The sequence below is a fragment of the Otolemur garnettii genome, unplaced genomic scaffold, assembly GCF_000181295.1.
Source record: "Otolemur garnettii isolate 467f Iridium unplaced genomic scaffold, OtoGar3 scaffold00080, whole genome shotgun sequence".
Taxonomy (NCBI): domain Eukaryota; kingdom Metazoa; phylum Chordata; class Mammalia; order Primates; family Galagidae; genus Otolemur; species Otolemur garnettii.
In genome coordinates, this window is record NW_003852475.1 from 4,969,941 (window position 1) to 4,989,928 (window position 19,988).

General features: G+C 36.5%; 1 protein-coding gene across 1 annotated transcript in view; it reads left to right on the forward strand.

The window, feature by feature from the left end:
- THSD7B (thrombospondin type 1 domain containing 7B) overlaps window positions 1–19,988 on the forward strand; it is a 1,042,983-nt gene that overhangs the window by 16,124 nt on the left and 1,006,871 nt on the right. The window lies entirely within an intron of this gene.

Sequence of the window (19,988 nt, forward strand, 5' to 3'; positions counted from 1 at the left end):
TGGAATAAATGTGATGTCCTTTATGCAGGGTGAGCACTTTGCAGTTTTCCCCAGTGATAACCTTTCTCTGGTGTCTAAAGTTGACTTGCTTTCCATTTTCACTTTGTATGTAAAGGACATCCCTTCCCCAAATTACAGTAGTGAGAATCCCCTTACAAAATACATATAAAGTTCTCTTTCAGATAGGTAATTTTTGAATTGAGTGTTTAAACAAATCATTTAGATTACATGTTCATCCCAAATCTGATTTCTTCATATGTGAATTTAAATACAGAAGCATTTACTACTTTTTATCATCTTCATTGAACAACCTAGATGGTAGTTTGTTAATTCTCGTCCAAATTCGAGAAAGGTATAAAATAGGTTTATATTTCCACCTATAATTAAAGAGTTAAATAGCTAGAAAAGTAGGGGTGGGATAGTTATACTGAAAGGTTAACCCTGATGCCTGCAGTGCATGTGGAGAATGTGAATGTGCCTGTAAAGAGTGTGAGTAAAATGCTTCATGAAATGTGTGTGTATAAAAAAAGCAATGAAAAAGTCACCATATGATTTCTTGTAATGTGATTTTAAATATGCACGTGTAAGGATTAATAACTTACGTTAATGTTTTCAATTTAGTAAACATCAAAAAGTGTGTGTGTGAGTGGAGGGCGCTATTTACAGGGGCCCAACATAAATTAGTTTGGATTTTATCATTGAGAAAATGGGGCCTTGCCATATATTTGTCCTCCTACCACTCTCTTTGGAGACTTGTCTACATGTCCAGCTCCTTCCTGCTCGTCCATTGCTGCCCCTCACCCCTTCCCATGCCTGACATTCTCTCCACGCAGCCCCTGCCTACCATCCCAGCTCGCAGGCCTTTTTCCATCTTCACTTCTCCCTCAGTTCTCTGGCTGCCCCAGTTGGCCTTCCTGAAGTTCCTTGTACTTACGCCCTACGGCCTCTCTCCACACTCTGGCCCCTGCCACTCTTCTCTCCTGGTGTATGGTATCATAGCACCCTTGCTCTTTCTTTCAGTGTTTAGTTTGTTCTGTTACACTGTGACATAGGCATTTTTGAAAATCATCATATTATGCATAATTGCACAATGAATATCTACAGGGCAATGAAGCAAGGGGGTAGGGACAATATTCACAAACAGGGCCACATAAAAAAAAGAAAGGACACTAACACGAAATAGTAGTTTGTTTCTGCATATGTAAAATGGTTAAGAAATGCCTAAACACTTCAATGAACAAATGTGGTATTTTCCCTTGAAAAAGATCTGAAGTTTACTTGTAGAAGTGGGCTTGGAAAAGCTGCTGCTTGTGAGTTGGAAAGTGGTAGGGGAGGCTTATCCAAAATGTGTGCCAGAGTTGTAATGCCAGATGGTGTGGCTCAAGGTAAATGGAGGTCCCAGAAGAGGTGTGTTCTTCCGTTCTCTTTTGTATTAATATCTGGCTTTGTTCAGTTGGAAGCAGAAATCTGTCTGCATGTTTACCTAGAGTTTCTCGCTGTATATGAAATCACTGTATATGCAAAGTCATGTTATACTCTAGAAATGGAAGAATAGTGATTACCAGAGGCTTGGGTGGTGTGAGGGAAGGAGACAAGGAGAGATGTTGGTCAAAGGATACATAGTTACAGTTAGGAAGGAGAAATAAATTTCAAGAGAGCTATTGTACAGCAGAATGACTATAGTTAAAAATACATTGTATTTTTAAAAAATATAAAGAGAATGGATGTTATGTGCTCTTACCACGAAAGTGGTAACTTTAAGAGGCTATAAATGCATTTGTTAATTAACCAGATTTAAGCATTCCACGATGTTTATGTACTTCAGAACATCATGTGGTACATGATAAAAACATGTAGCATTATCTGTGAGTTTAAGAAGAAAGAGAAAAAAACCCAAATAGAGGAATAATAACATTTAACTGGAGAAAAATCATTATATACTCAAACTGTTCCCTAATATATGAATTTCCAGTTTTCAAAAGAGTTTCACAGCAGAACTGACTAAACACTGTTGTAAACTTGTGTGCTGTTCCATAAATACCCATCTTGCTGGTTAGAATAGACATTGCGAAGGCCATCTTGCTTTTGCTCATCTTTGTAGCCGCATCATCTAGGAGGTTGCCTGGCACTTTACAAATGACTGAATGAATCTTTGTGTCCATGCTGAACTCATCTATTTTCTTAGGACCCTTATACCTGCTGTATACCCTGTGAGTGAAAAGGGTTAAATGGCTGATTAGGGCTTAGTATATTGTTTACCCAGAGACCAAAATCCTGTGATGATTTCTTCATGAATCATGTACTTGGTCCCTGTATCAGGCACAATTGAGCTGAGAAAACAGAGTGCATGCTAAGTCGTTCAATGAAGAGAATTTGACATGAGTACTAGTTCCAAAGGTGTTCTTCAGAATTGAAAAGCCAAAAAGCAATGGTGAAGCAATTCTGAGCTCAGCTACAGCAATTCAGAATTCACTGCTGCTGCTGTCCTGGGTCTGGAGATGCCAGTGAAGGAGGTAGTACTACTGAAGCCCAAGAGTGGAACCACCATGAGGGGCCTGGAACCATGAAGAACTTATGGCCCTTGCGACAAACGCTGTCCCAAGAGAGAGGGAGGCTAAAATATATGAGTTTCCCTTGTTCTCCCCCCCCCGCTCCCCCCATCCCCCTTGCCCCCCAGTTTCCTGCCAGGACCTCCTGTTGGAGAACTTAATCAGAAGCCAGTTAGCTGGCTAGTGTGGGAATTAAAGTTTGCAGAAATCAGCTCTCCATCCCACAGAGGGCCCCACTGTTTCATTGCTTCCTTTTGAAGACATCAGTTAATCCACAGTGTCAATGCTGCTTTAAGAATCACCTTGGGGAAGCCTTCTTCATCAATTTGGTTAAAAGAAATGCATGGCAGCTAGCACCTTAATTAGAGTTTCCTTGAGAGAATTTACTGGTTAATGGATTATTTATGTTAAAAGTATAGAGTGTAGGCCACGTAGAGGCAGTGAACTGTAGGATGTGTTCCAAAAATGTGTGTCATGAGAAAACTTCTTTGTCCTAATGAGTCATATACACACACACATATATATTTTAAAGCAAAGTCTCTCTCAAGCTTCAAGTCACAGTACCAATGTGGTGCATCTCACCTTTACCCTATCTTATTTTTCCTTGTGGTTTTTGGCAATATTGTCATCCAGACATTATATTTCCAGCTAAATTTCAAAGTATTCTCCAGGGCAAAACAAAAGTAATCAAAATGGAGTTTTTACAAATAATGGCTTTGAGCACAGATTCTCCCTGAGAGGGAGAGCAGTCTTTCTACTTGAGCTGCCTTTTTATTTGGTTCATTCCTTGTACCATTTAGCACAACAGTGTTCTGTGCTGTGGGAATGGCTGGGCATGGTTTTTTTTTGGTATGATATTAAAGGGCTTAGGTTATTGATAAAATTATCTATTTTGTAAGCTATATTTTTTTGTTATTGTTAAATATGTGAAAGAAAACTTAAGATGAACAAATAAGCTTTTAAATTGTTGGCTAATTTATTCTTTCAAGGAGAAGTTTTTATTATACTACAAAATGAAATTTGTTGTAATAGATGTATCTTAAATTAAAAAAATTGATTTTTTTTCTATGTGATAATATTGAGTTCTGAAATTCAAAGGCATTATATGCAGGTACTTTTTTTTATCCTTAGTCTATAAAACTGTCATTGTGATGAAATACTTGTTAACATTTCCTCTGTTAGTAGTACTGTAAGGTGGATTTACAACGCCAAGTTACAGTGACATCCTCTGGCTCTGTAAACAGGGATAAATTATTATACTAGCTATAATACTTTTAAGCCACGTATTAAGAGTGCACGTAAGGAAATTTCTTTATTTTTTCTCTTGCACGTTAGTCTTGATTTTCACAATGCCACTCAGCCTAATGGAAGAAAATGTAATCTGAGATAATCATAGATTATCACCACTGCATCTTATGTAAAACTTTAGCATATATATATATATATATATATTTTTTTTTTCCTCATTCAGTTCTGAATATCACTCTCACCTTTGTCCCTTGGATATCACCTGTTGTGGGCAAGGTCGCTTGCCCTTTGCTGTCTGCTGGGCTCCAGCTGGCATTCTTTGGGATGTAAAACCTTGCTGGTCCTGGGCCTGGTTAGCTTTTCTCATATTGGCCTCTGCAGCATACCCAGTTGCCACCAGCTATCTCTTCATCATGTCCACTTTGCCCTGCACAAAGCATCCACTGCATGTGGCGTCTTATGTCACTGGGAGACCGCCAGGTCTGCTGCTTTCCCTGTGTGCCACAGCCTTGCCCCACCTGTTCGCTCCCTGCTTCCTCAGGGGAGAGCCAGCGAGGCAGTGAAGCCCTCTGCTTAGCCCCCTTGTTGCCATCACTTCTTTGCTATGTGAGCCACAGCATGGAGGCAGGGAGACGTGGGGGCAGGGGCCGCTCCCCACTTCTGAAAGCTCCAGAAGGAAAGCAGATGTGGCTCCTGGGGGCTGATTCCTCCCCACCCCCTCTTCTGTCAGAAGCCCAAACTGCCTCTAACTTTTGTTTCCCTTTAAACTTGTGTGCTCTGTTTTGAACACTCATGCAAGGCCCAAAGGCAAGAACTTGAGATTTCTATTCTCTGATTATCTTATTAACTTGCCCTTGAGGCAATGACCAACTCACTAGACAGGTCTTGGGGACTGGGGGAAAAGCCTTAAAATCAAGTTCAGGGATTCAGCAAACCCAGTACTCTTCCTAAAATCAGGCAGGGTAAACTCTTGGGAGCCTACTTTTAATCTATATAAAAAAGTTTATGATACCCAGTTACTGAGCTTTTTATGAAAATTAAATGCAGCAGGTTAAGTCAAGTTCTAACCTGGCAACCATTACAGAAAATTACTTCTTTTCCCCCTGCGTGTCCCCTCCCCGCCTATAGTTTAGAGACAGAAAAAGTGTTACCCCAAATAGATACATAGGATAAAATAAAATCCGTAAACCAACCGCAGACTACTATGATTCAAAGTATTACCCATATAACCACATTGAAGCAAAGCCATTAAGAACAGTACTATTACAGAAGCAGTACATAAGTAGTGTAGAAAATTATTAAAACTGAAAAGTGAACATAACAAGGAAAAGTAGTCATATTCCAAAACATAGAGATAACGATTTTAGAACTTTAGTGTATATTCACTTGATCTCTCTCTCTCTCTTTGAATGTAAACACGTATATATAAATTTATGAAGAAAATTTTTGTCTCATTTAGTGCCAAAGAATATTCACATTTTCCCAGTTGTTCCCAAAATGTCTTTCACTGCTGTTTATCCCAACCAGCATCCCCAAAGGACCACATTTTGCTCATTTGTCATGTCCCTTCATGTTTCTCATAACTAAGAGCTACTCACTTCTTAATGACGTTGCCTTGTTGGAGAGACCTGTCTGGTTGTCCTGTGAAATATCTCACCTCTAGGTTTTGTCTGATTGCTTCTTCAGCGTGGTGTTTGGCTGGCTTCTCTTTTATTTATTGATTTTGTTAACTGGATGTTTTACTTAAAATGTTTATCAACACAAATTTTGGGCTTGAACGCTTCATTGCAAATTTCGTATACTTCAGATTGCTTCATATCTGAAGGTACAAAGACTTTAGATTGCTTCATATCTGAAGATGCTTAAGACATGCTTCACACAGTCTTGGTGATGCTGGATTAGAGTGATAGCACTCTAATACTTCTGTTGTGGAGTAATAAATTTCCCCTCTGTCTAGAAAGTAATTCTTGCAGGGTTATTTTGGCATTACGTGAATGTCTGGTTTCTTGTCAACCACTTAACTCTAGTTTTAGCACCAGTTAAAGTACATAAAGGTATTTGAACGAAATGGTTAAGTATTTTATAGTGATGGAGATTGGCATGGCATATTTTAAAAAGGGAATTGGCTACATCGGCTTTCTCTGTATAAGAGGCTCAGAGGCACCTTAGCAAGGTGGTCAGATTTTAGTAATCTTTGCAAGAGGCATATCTTGGTGGCCAAGACACACAGAATTGCCAGAAATATCAAGAACTAAGCCTAAAGTTCAGAAGAAGAAACTATAGGGTGATTTTAACAAAGAATACTTTTGAGTTTGTGTGTGGGATGAAGGTAAGGGGAAAGACTTAAAGCTTAGAAAATGATAGAATTCATAATCCAGTGTTCCTCAAAAAATTTAAAGCACCCTAAAAATGAAATCCAAGAAGCTTCAAAAATTGAAGTTGGATGACTTTTTTTTCAAGGGAAGGTCTTGAGTTGGAATATTTTTTCCTTTATATCTGTATAGTATACTTTTGATTAAGTACCAGAATTTTATGAGCTCTGACAATTTTTTCATAAGCCCTCTCTTTTTAGTTCTCTAGGTGTAAATTATTCTTTTCTGCTTGCCAGGAGTAAATTACCTTGTGCTCTGGCACAGTGACTATTTCTAAGGCTGCTGGGAGGATTAGATGGCAGTGGATTCTTACAGGATTTCAAGGTCTGGTTTTTAGGGACAGGTTGTTTAGTAATATGTGCCTGGAGTGTATGTTTATAGAAGGAACCTACTTGGCTGGTCATTTTGTTTTCAGATGTCATGATTCAAAATCCATTAGAGAACTGGAGTAGAATCTGAAGTTTGTCTTGGCAAATATAAATATTTGTGGTGTTAGTGGGTATGGGAGATTGTATTATTACCATATCCTTCATTGTATTATTAGAAGGGAGCCTCTTACACAGAGTTTGGTCTTGTGACTTGCTTTATCCCATGAAATTTGAGACAAAATTATGAGTGTTCTTTCCAAGTAGAAGTTCTTAGAGCCATTGTGTGGTTCTCCTAATGCCCTTTCCCTTTCTTCTCTGAGATTAGCATGTCGCAGAAAAAGGCTGCTTGTTCAACCTTGTTCTCAGATTGGTGATGAATGTGTAGCATGTGTGAGAAATGCACTGTTGTCGAAAGCCACTATGATTTTTGTTTGTTTGTCAATGCGCATAACTTAGCCTAAACTGAAACAGAGGAGAAATTAGATATGTGAAGATATGGTAGAGTTGTGTTGAAACCAACTGGAAGATAAGATTTGAGAAATTGAAGGCACTGAAATTTTTGTTTCAACTTTGTGATTCAATGAAGTAAGCTGCCAAGCCAGAATGGGATTAAAGTGCCCTTTGAGAGAGACCTTAAACTACTAGAGTGATGCCTAACACTGCAGTGCAAGAATGAGAGAGACCTTAGACTACTAGAGTGATGCCTAACACTGTAGTGCAAGAATGATGCCTAACACTATAGTGCAAGAATGAGAAACAGTTTCCTCTGATTGGAGCTTGGTTCTACTTTGAGGTTAATACAGTGGTCTGTTGGAACAGTTAACTGGAAGTGAGCTGGGACTTTTTAATTATTTTTCTTCCAAATATGCTATATGAGATAGTTATGTGAATTGCAGTGTCACATCGTGAAATAACACAATCTGTTGCTTTTATAGTTACACAAATTAACTTTCAACTGAAATATAAATGTCAGATGATGTATGTCTTACTCAGCTTAGGAAAAAAATTCCTTTATATTTAATTTTATTTTCCTTAGGAGAAAACATGCTTAGAATAAACTGTGGGAGCTATGAATTGAGAGAAGAATTCATTCTCTCTTCAATTCAAATTAATTTCTCAGAATAGAAGCAGTATAAATACTCCTGCTGAAGTGTTTGCCTTAATTACAAAACCTTAAGTTTTATGGCTCAGTTTTAAGCATCTAAACCAGTGCAGCATGCCTCGAGTTAGCTGAGTTATCTACTAGGTGGTTGTAAATCATTATTTTGCATAAGGAGAGTCATATGAAAATTAAGAATTAGAGACACGTCCCTTCTTACTTTTCCTGGTTAAATGAAATTGATCTTCAAAAGGATGTTCTTTTCAGCTATCATTTGCTACGTGTTGGTGGTTTCTAGATGTAGGTTCTTTAGGCAATTAAGAAACAGAGTTGAGGGTCTATAATTCATAATTCAGATTTAGCCTTTAGATTAACTTCATTAGTATGCAGTTGATTAGGAAGTATGTGTTTATTAAATGAAATGACCTCTAGATTTGCATATTTAGTACAAAATTAGGTTCTTGGAGACATAAGGATGTTCAAAATCACTATTTAAAGGGATATTATTGCCAAAATTAAATAATTAAAATTATAACAGTTTGGTTTTAAAAGTTTTTATAGGTTTTGAAATTGCTTCCAGCTCATTTCTTTCTGCACTTGTCTTCAGCATAAAGTAACCTTTTTAACACACAAAAAAAGTGAATGCAATTTTCTCAATCCCACAGAGCTGATGCTCACTACTTTTCTGATTTTAAAAAATATATTTAGTTTTGGGTGGCACCTGTGGCTCAAAGGAGTCAGTCACTGGCCCCATATGACCCCAGAGGTGGCAGGTTCAAACCCAGCCCTGGCCAAAAACTTCAAAAAAAAGAAAAAAAAGTGTAAAAAAATACATATATATATAGATAGATTTTAATCAATACATAGAGATGTACATATTTTGAGGGTATCTGTGATAATTTGATGCATTAATATAACATATAAAGGTTAAGTCAGAAAAAAGATCAAATAACAGTAGTTGGGATATTCATCACCTTAAATATTTGTCTTTTCTTTATGCTATGGACATTCTAATTATAAATAATTTTCATTTAGTTCCTTAAGCACCTCTTGTGTGTCAGTCACTATGCCAAGGTAGTGATATAAAGAAAAAAGATTTGCTCCCTACCTGCCACAGGCTTATAACCTCATCAATGAGATTCATACTTTACAAATAAGCAGTGCATAGCTTGGTATGTGACATTATGGGAATATTATAGAGGAGGGAGTAATTAATTCTATTATGAGGAGTTAGGGAAAGGTGAATAAAATGTTATAGAAACTGGTTTTATTTCCAAGATTGGCTTTTGTATCTAAACAACAGCAGAGTTAGGGTGGACATCATAAAATCTTTTCTAGGGGATAGTTTAGAGAATGAGGAATATGTTACTTTTTAAAAAATTTTTTTATTAAATCATAGCTGTGTACATTAATGCAGTCATGGGGCAGTATGCTGGTTTTATATACATTTTGAAATATTTTCATCAAAGTGGTTAACATAGCCTTCATGGCATTTTCTTAGTTATTGTGTTAAAACATTGTATTCTACATTTAGAAAGATTGACATGTACCCTTGTAAGATGAACCATAGGTATAGTCCAATCACCCTACCCCCACCCATCCTCCCAAATATGTTACTTTTTGAATTCCCAATTCTTATAGCGTGTGATGTTGCATGGGCAAGGGATCTTTTCAGTGACAGAAAACTGCAGAGATATCTTACTCTCCTTTATTTCTCAAATGGCCTGGGGAAGGGAGGGAGCTTTGTTCTCAGGATCTTACCAAATTCTAAGCTCACCCTTTCTGTCCAACTCTCTGTGGCTTCTGAGCAGGGGAATCTTTCCTGATTTGAAGTGAGAGTGTGTGTGTGTGTGTATCGTACATTCTCCTTGTCCTGGGTTTCTCAGGGTATTAGGCTTTTGAATCTCAACTCCCCTTTCTAACTCCTCACTTTTGATGAATTATGTTTCCCCACAGGTAATAAATCCTACTGGTTTAATGGTAGAAAGCGTGGAGAAACTAAGAAAATGTAGAGGGGAAAAAACCCCCTTATTTAATATCTCAAAATATTAAAATGGTACCTGGACTTTTTTATTGAACTAGATATTGTTGAAGATCCACATTTCAATTCTATAACATATCATGTTTGTTCACCAAAGTTGAAGTAAGATCCTGCCTTCTTTATGAAGCTTTTATCAATAATTTAACTGATAATGATCTCTACTTTCACGGCAAATTTTTATAACATTTACAATTTCTGTAGATAATAGAGCTCTTGCTTATATATTGCCTTGTATCTTGATTTCCTGTTGTTTGTGTTAAAACATCTTCTGCCCCCAAACCAGAACGTTATTGGAGATTTCAAGAACTGTAATTTACGCTTACCTCTACTATGAGAGTTAATATATTGGTAATGATGAAATGCTACTTAGGGCGTTTAGGTCCCTACTGAATAATGTATCTACCTCAATAGAAATCTATCCACAGGTCTTGCAGAGAAAGAATACAGATTAACAAAAATATCTATGTTCATGAAGGATAGTGGTCTGTAATTTCTTTTCTTGTAATATCCTTTTAGATGTTAGGGTTATCCTAGCCTCATAAAATAAATTGCAAGGTTATTTTCACTTTATTACATACAGGAGTATATTTAAGTTTCATATTGTTCTTCTTAAATGTTTGGAGACAGTTATTTGTAAAGCCTTCTGAGGCTTTGGTGGAAAAAATTTTTATTATGGGTTCATATTTTCATTCTTTTTCTTTTTCTTTCTTTTTCTTTTCTTTTTCTTTTTTTGAGACAGAGTCTAACTCTGTCACCCTTGGTAGAGTGCTGTGGTATCACAACTCATAGCAACCTCAAATTCTTGGGCTTAAGCAATTCTCTTGCCTCAGCCTCCCAAGTAGCTGGGACTAAAATAGCCACAATGCCTGGCTACTTTATTTTTTTTGTTGTTGTTATTGTTGTTGCATCTGTCATTGTAGTTTAGCAGGCTCCTGGCTGGGCTCAAACCCGCCAGCCTTAGTGTATGTGGCTGGTGTCCTACTCACTGAGCTATGGGCGCCAAGCCAGATTTTCATTATTTTTAATAAATTTTGATAATTTGTACTTTTTAGTGAATTTATCCTTTTCATCTAAGTTGACAGATTCATTGCTATAAATTTGTTCCTAATATTCTCTTATTGTCTTTTGTGTGCAATGATGCCCTCATTAATTCCTGGTGTGTGCTTTGCGTTTTCTTTTTTTTCCTGTTCAGTCTAATTAAGACCATAAAAATTTTTACAAATCTTTATAAAGTCTTTGACTATATTGAATTGTATTTATCTGCTTTCAGTTTCATTAGTTTTTATTTTATCTTTCTTATATCCTTTTTATACTTTTCAGTTTCAATTTTCTGTTCTTTTTCATTAGGCAGATGACTGATCTTCCACCTTTATACTTTTGTAATATATGTAAGTAAGGCTATATACTTTTTTTAAATTAAATCATAGCTGTGTACATTAATGCAGTCATGGGGTACAGTGTTTGTTTTATATACAATTTGAAATACTTTCATCAAACTGGTTAACATAGCCTTCATGGCATTCTCTTAGTTATTATGTTAAGGTATTTATATTCTACATTTAGAAAGATTCACATGTATCCGTATAAGATGAACCATAGCTGTGGTCCCACCAAACACCCTCCCTCCACCCATCCTCCCCTTTCCCCTCCCCTCCCACTCACCTTTCCCCATATTCTTGGGCTAAAATTGGTTTATAGCTTCCTATGAAAGCTATAAATTAGTTTCATAGTAGGGTTGAGTACATTGGATACTTTTTCTTCCATTCTTGAGATACTTTGCTAAGAAGAATATTTTCCAGCTCCATCCATGTAAACATGAAGGAGGTAAAGTCTCCATCTTTCTTTAGGGCTGCATAGTATTCCATGGTATACATATACCACAATTTATTAATCTATTCATTGGTCGATGGGCACTTGGGCTTCTTCCATGACATAGCAATTATGAATTGGGCTGTAATAAGCATTCTGGTACAAATACCTTTGTTGTAGTGTGATTTTTGGTCTTCTAGATATATGCCTAGTAGAGGAATTATAGGATCAAATGGCAGGTCTGTTTTTAGTTCTCTAACTGTTCTCCAGATGTCTTTCCAAAAGGAATGTATTAGTTTGCATTCCCACCAGCAGTGTAGAAATGTTCCCTTTTCTCCACAACCACGCCAGCCTCCAACAGAAGCTCCCATCCAAAAGGCTATATACTTATACAGCTGATTTCTAGTATGTCTGAGTAAGACCATATATATATATATATATACAGCTGAGCTCTGTTTTGGCTACATTCCATAGTTTTAATATGTTACAATTTCATTTTCATTCACTTAAAATATTTTGTAATTATTGTTTTCCTGTTTTCCATTTTAGAAGTATATTATTTAATATGTTATTCAAACAGTTGGTACATTTTTCTAGTTATCTTTCTGCTTTTTATTTCTAAGTTAATTTCAGTCATGTGTGAGCACATAATCTTTATGATTTAGTCCATTGGGATTTGTTGAGTTTTGTTTTATGGCCAAATACATAATCTATTTTGGAAATGTTCTATATGCACTTGAAAAGAATGCTGATTATGCTACTGTTAGGTATTGTTCTGTATACTTTTTATTAGGCCAGTGAAGCTAACTGTGTTCTTCAGATCTTTTACATCCTTACAGATTTTTGTTTTGACATTCTTTCAGCTCTTGAGAGAAGGTTGTTAAAATCTGCAATGATGATGATAGTGGATTTGTCTAGTTCTCTTATTTCTCATATTGAAAAATTTAGGGCTTCTGGGACTTTCAGTTAAGTTGACACTTTTAAACTTATAAAATATCCCAATTAATATGTAGTAAAACTTTTGTTAAAGAGTTGTCTAGTGTTGATACAGACATACCTTCTTTTTTCACTTGCTTGATATGTCCTTTATCTTTTATTGTGCTTTACCTTTAATGTACCTGTTATGCTTATGTTATGTTTTCTCTTATATTCAACTGTATTAGCTTATTTTTGCTGCTATAACAAATTACCACAATGCATTGACTTAAGACAGCTCAACTTTATTTTCTTACAGTTCTGGAGATTAGGAATGCAGAGTGGGTCTCACTGGGCTAAAATCAAGGTGGTGACATGGCTGCATTCCTTTTGGTGTATCGGGGGAAAATATATTTTCTTGTATTTTCCAGTTTCTGGAAGCTGTCCACGTTCCTTAGCTCATGTCCCCTTTCACCTTAAAAGGGGCCAGCTGAGTCTTCTCATGCTGCCTCACCCTGATGCTAACTTACTTGCATCTCTCTTTCGCTCTTGCAATTACATTGGTCTCCCCTGGATAATTCAAAATAATCTTCCTGTTTGAAGATTCTTAACTTTATCCCATCTACAAAGTCCCATTTTTCCTGTGAAGTAACATATTCATAGGTTTTAAGAATTAGGATATGGACATCTTTGTGGGTGCCATTGTACTGCCTCTCAGACCTGCATATGGTTAGATGTTATTATTTTTACCTACTCTGACAATTTATGGCTTTTAACAAACTAATTGCCAGCCCTGTGAGTTATATTTAGCTTATGCTAGTTTTGGGCCCAAGGCCTCATAAAACATATATAAGTCACACATCTCTTGACCTATCTGGATTTATCCCCATGGCCCCAAAGAAATTTGTATTTTTCTAATTGGGCAGTCATTGTGTTAATTTGATTATCTATTCACTTATATGTAATATAATTAATGGCATAGATGGGTTCATATCTACCATATTTATTTTCTATTTACTGTGTCAATTACTTATTCTCCCCTCAACCCTTCTATCCTGCCTTTCAGTGTATTAAACAAGTATTTTATTATTTTTTTCCCTTCTAATCTTTTTAGTTATATGCATAGTTTTATGTGCTTTTGTGGTTACCTTAGAGATTTCAATATACATCTTGAATTGTTTTTATCATACACATTTTTTAAAGCTCTTGTATGCTAACTCTAATGCCTGGATCATATGTAATTTTACTTCTATTTATTTCTTCTCCCATGTAAATGAGATTATCAGTCTCATTTACATATTGAATACATACATGATATCTTACTTTAATTTACTCTCATGTTACCTGGGAAGTGTTCTTTCCTCTCTGAAATTTAATACTTATAGGCTTTATTGCTCCTACAGATTTTTATGTTTTTCAAAGTATGATTTCTGAAATCTATCCTTTTTTAAAAAGTTGTTTCAGTAGGACCTCTATAGGTTGCCATGGCTGCTACCACAATCCTAAAAACACAGACTGGAAATATTATTTATAAGGGAGAAAAGTTAAAGAAACTGGATTAGAGCAAGGCAGGCAGGTTGTTAAGGATATTGGCCCAGCCTGAGAAGTGGTATTCATTGTTTTTTGATGATGCTTTCATTTTTGTTTTTCTATAACTCTAATAATTCCTTCATGGACAGATTTGTAAAGTTTGATCTTATATGGAAATCTGATGGGGAGGTGGAATTTTAGTAGTAGAGTTTGTGGTCATTTAATTCACACAACTCTGAGGAGTTCTGGTTGGAGACTAGTCTAGCTCTACCAAGGTCCAATTGAAATATTTTCAAAGCAGATATGAAAGTTGAATCTTTCCTGAATAGGTGGCAGTAGAGAGTATTTCAAGTGTAATAAAATCTAATTCCAGATTTTAAGAGATTAATTACTAAATTAAGGAATTGAAATTGTCCCTAATATTTTAACCTTTGTGCTTTATATTGGATCTGAGATTTTTGAGTTCCTCTAATGTCAGTATTTGTGTAGGTTTGGAAAGAGACATTATAAAGTTACGGACATGTCACAAATATACATTCTACTAAGACTGAGGTCATGAACTTATCTTTCTCCTTTAAAAACTTTTTTTTGTGTGTTTTTTATAGTAATTTAATGTTATAAATAGAACTTTGCTTCTATATCTGGGACATTTATGAAGAAAGCATAGGTGAATTTTGGAAGAGTTTGGCAGAATATAGCATGATCCATTTTTCTGGCCAACATATTGATACCATATTTGAAGACATTTACACAGACAAAAAGGAACTGGAGACTCACTTTTATTTTTTTCAAAGAAACAATAATTAGCAGTAATTGAAAACCAAATTTTGTTCACTTGGAGACCTTTCAAGGACAGTGCAGTGGTGCTTCTATATGTCACTAACCTTCATATACTATAACAGCTTATTGAGAGAGGATGAGAAATTTTCTTTCTGAAGGAAAGTCTCTGCTGGTTGTTTTATACACTCATCATTCCTCTCTGCCCCTCAGTCTGGGGAAAGATTTAAATAAATGTTTTCATTCTCTCAAGGCCATGAGTCACTAAAGCACACAAATTAAATAACCTTTCTACATTTTAAATGAGTTTAAAAACAATTGGAGCAATAACTGAGAAAATGACATGAAGGCTGTGTTGACCAGTTTGATGGAAGTATTTCAGATTGCATGTGAAAACCCCACACTGTACCCCAGAAGTGCATTAATGTACATAGTTACCATTCAATAAAAAAAACAAACAAACAAAAAAAAAAACAATTGGAGAGGACATAGTCTTTCCATTCACAACTCTGTGTAAATGAATAAACTCAGAGCAGATACTGCCTAGTGAAGTATTTTATTTTTATTTTTTTATTGAATGGTAACTATGTACATTAATGCACTTCTGGGGTACAGTGTGGGGTTTTCACACATAATCCGAAACAGTTCCATCAAACTGGTTAACATAGCCTTCGTGTCATTTTCTTAGTTATTGTGCTAAAATGTTCATATTCTACTCATAGAAAGATTCACTTGTACCCTTGTAAGATAAACCACAGAAGTGAACCCTCCAATCCTCCTCCCTCCAGCCATTCCCCCCTCTCCTCTCCCTCCCCACTCCCCATATTCTTAGGTTGTTATTAGGTTATAGCTTTCATATAAAAGGTTTAAATTAATTTCATAATAGGGATGTGTACATTGGATACTTTTTCTTCCATTCCTTTGATACTTTGCTAAGAAAAACTACTTTGAGATATCACCTAACTCCAGTAAGATTAGCCCATATCACTAAATCCCAAAACCAGAAATGCTGGCGTGGATGTGGAAAAAAGGGAACACTCCTACACTGCTGGTGGGAATGTAAACTAATACGTTCCTTTTGGAAAGACATCTGGAGAACACTTAGAGAACTAAAAACAGACCTGCCCTTTGACCCTGCAATTCCTTTATTAGGTATGTTTCCAGATGACCAAAAATCACAACAAAGATATTTGTATCAGAATATTTATTGGAGCCCAATTCATAATTGCCAGGTCATGGAAGAAGCCTAAGTGCCCATTGATCCACAAATGGATCAACAAACTGTGGTATATGTACACCATGGAATACTATGCAGCCATAAAGAAAGATGGGGCTCAGCGCCTGTAGCTCAACTGGCTAAGGCGCCAGCCATGTACACCTAAGGTGGCGAGTTTGAATCCAGCCCGACCCGCCAAGCAACAATGATGGCTGCAACCAAAAAATAGCCGGGCGTTGTGGCAGGCACCTGTGGTCCCAGCTACTTGGGAGGGTGAGGCAGGAGACTCGCTTGAGTCCAGGAGTTGGAGGTTGCTGTGAGCTGTGATGCCAGAGCACTCTGCCCAGGGGGACAGCTTGAGGCTCTGTCTCAAAAAAAAAAAAAAAAAAAAAAAGATGGAGACTTTATGTCCTTCATGTTCACATGGATGGAGCTGGAAAATTGTTCTCTTAGCAAAGTGAAGTCTTAATAGTGTAGATGAAACTCCACCGAAAGACCATGGAATAGGGCTTAGTTAAAATGAGCTTGCTCATGTGTTGCAGATGGATAGGCCAATGATTAGACATGATGCTTGTTCATGATCTTTTTGAGACCACTGAGATGGAAAGCAATACAGTTCTGTACACATTTTAATCATTTTTATTGAGTGTTGGCAGTTGCATTTTTCTGAAACATTAGGGGGACTTTTCATGGTTTGCTTTTCATTCAACTTTCCCTTTCAGTTTTTTTCATTCAGACAAGGCATTTAGCCTGACACCAAGGGATGCTTGTTTCAAAGCATTAACACCTTATAAGAAATGACAGTGCCAGGTACTTTCTATCATATGAAAATACTTATAGTTATTTAAAACCAAAACTTTTACATGGAGTTTATGTCTGGCAAATTTTCTGTCATTCTTTCTAATATATCTAATTTTTATTTGGAGGTGATTTAGATATAAGACATATAAATTCCTTGCTATGATAATCACAGACAAGTATTTAGCAAAATTGTCCATTCTGTTAGATTTATTCTTTCTTTTCTGTGCTGTTTCCTATGACCACTTCCTACTTAGATTATCATTTCTTGGTCCCCTATCTGATAGTCAAGGATGCCTATTGGTTGACACAATACACTGAGTTCTAAAATTATGCCTTTTCTCTTTCAGTTTTATTGTTTTCCCTCCCTCATTAGAATAGCAGGATTTGGAGTCTAGCTACCTTAAACCAGGTGTCCTCAAACTATGGCCCACGGGCCACATGCAGTCCGCCTAGGACATTTTTCCGGCCACCGGGTGTTTTTGCTGCCGCTGCCTGTCCTGCTTAGCAGCTGACTGTCCTGGGGCCACAGTCTGGCCCTCCAATGGTCTGAGGGACAGTGAACTGGCTCCCTGTTTAAAAAGTTTGAGGACCTCTACCTTAAACCTTGTGTGTTAACAACCCTTACTTTACATATTAGGATATGGCTGGCTTTCTATTTTCTTCTCTTTTCTTTCTTTTCTTTTATTTATTTATTTATTTATTTGAGATAAAATCTTGCTCTGACACTGGGTTAGAGTGGTGGCATCATCACAGCTCTCTGGGACCTCAAACTCCTGGGCTCAAGTGATAGTTTTGCCTCAGCCTCTTGAGTAGCTGAAACTATAGGCATGCCTCCCCATTTCCAGCTAAATTTTCTATTTTTAGAAGAGATGGGGTCTTGCTCTTACTCAGGCTGTTCTTGAGCTCCTGACCTCAACCAGTCCTCCTGCTTCAGCCTTCCAGAGTGCTGTGATTACAGGTGTGAACCAGGTAGCTTTCTTTTGATGGTAGAATGGGTTTGACTGGCACCTAACCTCTTAGGAACAGTGAAAATTTTATGTTCAGTTCTTCGGTTTCTTTGAAGGATTTCAAAGTTATAGGGATTGTTATAGACTTCATAGACTAGATTTTGAAGGGAGGGCATATGGAAGGTAGGGAAGGATCTTAGTGCTCCTTAATAGACTCAGTAACATAATTTTGGGTGGTACAGATCATCCTGTGTAAGACCACTCTGCATATTCCAGAATGGTTAATGTCCTTATCTTCCTCTCTGTCTCTTAAATGATAGTTTCTACCTTTAGTCAACCAAAAATGCCTACACATGTAGAGTCCAGCAGAAGTAATGTCCTTTTGTGCTTGAATGTGATATTGTTATGTTATAGAATTATGTGCTTAAGATTTTGTAATAAAAAATTGGCATAGATTATCACCTCATGAAAGGGGGCATTATTTATTCTGTAATTCTGTAACGTATCACACTCAAGCATGAAAGGGTATTATTCCTGCCAGACCTTGTATTCCAAAAGACTCCTTCAAGAAAAGCTGGTACTCTTCCAGACTGAGAATCACTGACATGAGATCAACCTGTGCGAAAAACAAAAACAAACCAACCACTACCCAAACGGGACAATGAACATTTTTATTCTTTTGCAAAATCATTACTGGTCAAAGCCACACTTAAGTATGACCACTCTTTGTGGAACTAACTAACAAGATACTTATTTGACTGATATTTACTCAGCCAATTTCATTTGAAAACTTGAATTCCCATAAACATTGATGAAAGAGACTATAGAACTAGTTAGTAATGCTTTCTTTTTGATTTTGTAGTCTACACATATTTCCTAACGTCCTTTAGGCCTTGCCCAGAAATAGACTTGTCAGTTTTTGACATCTTTCCTTAGCAGAGTTTCATATAGCTGCTTTCATAGTCAATCCATAGATTTTCTGGGTGCATCTGAAATCTCCCTTTGCAGGCTTAAGGCTGCCTTTCCTGGTAAAGAACTTTTCTACTTTCTTTTACTAACTGATAGCAATACCTTCCATCTTGTTTTGCCATGTAGGTTAGTTCTCAGCACCCCTCTGTTAGTTGAATAAGAAAAATGATTTATTTTCCTATAGCAAAGAAAAAAAATTGTTGGCTGGCCATGGGAATCTTACTCTAATGTCATTACTGCTTAACACTATAATAATCCCATTTCTTAGCATAAAGTGCATTTTGGGCTTGTTTTGGGAGATTGGAAAAGTAATCTTAACATTGTAGTTTCACAAATTTTAAAAATATTTCTTTTTCTTCTTCTTTTTTTAAAAATTAAATCATAGCTGTGTACATTAATGCAATCATGGGGTACAATGTGCTGGTTTTATATGCAATTTGAAATAATTTCATCAAACTGGTTAACATAGCCTTCACGGCATTTTCTTAGTTATTGTGTTAAGATATTTATATTCTACATCTAGTAAATTTCACATGTACCCTTGTAAGATGCACCATAGGTATGGTCCCACCAATTACCCTCCCTCTATCCATCCTCCCCTGTCCCCTCCTCTCCTTCTCCCCTTTCTCTTTCTTCTTGGAAGAATATTTCTTTTTGAACATTTGGTACCATTAATTAGAGCTTATTTATTTTATTTTGGTGACAAAAATATCTTTGTTCATCAATAGTTTTCATAGATTGAATTTTTTTAAAATCCTATTTGACCTTCAGACTCACTGACTTGTGCTCTAAGCAGTCTATAATTTAATTCCTGTCAGTTCAGATATATTGCAAGTCATTACCACCTTTCTAGTCAATGAGCATTTGAATTTTGTAGTCAATTTGTAATTGCAAAGGATGTCTGACTATACATACACTCATACACACACTCAGGGATATGCCAACCCACGTTTATGTTTATCTTACACATTCTTTCCCTTGGCATTGTCTAGATTTTCTGGATCCATGTTACTTTGAAAGAAATGGGATTTGAACATCAATTTTTCAATAGAATCAACAGGAAGTTCTATATAAGAGTATTCTTAAGATGCTTTTTCATATTTAACATATCTTATACATAAAAGGGATTTCCCATTATTCTAGGTCCCAAGATGGGTCACTTTGTTTTTACTTCTGGCTTCAATAACATGGACATAATTGAATAATTGTGCACATAAAATAGCTATGTCAATATTCCTATGATAAAGTAATTGAGGCTCAGTGCCTGTGGCTCGAGTCGCTAAGGCACCAGCCACATACACCTAAGGTGGCAGATTCAAATTCGGCCTGGGCCCACCAAACAGCAAT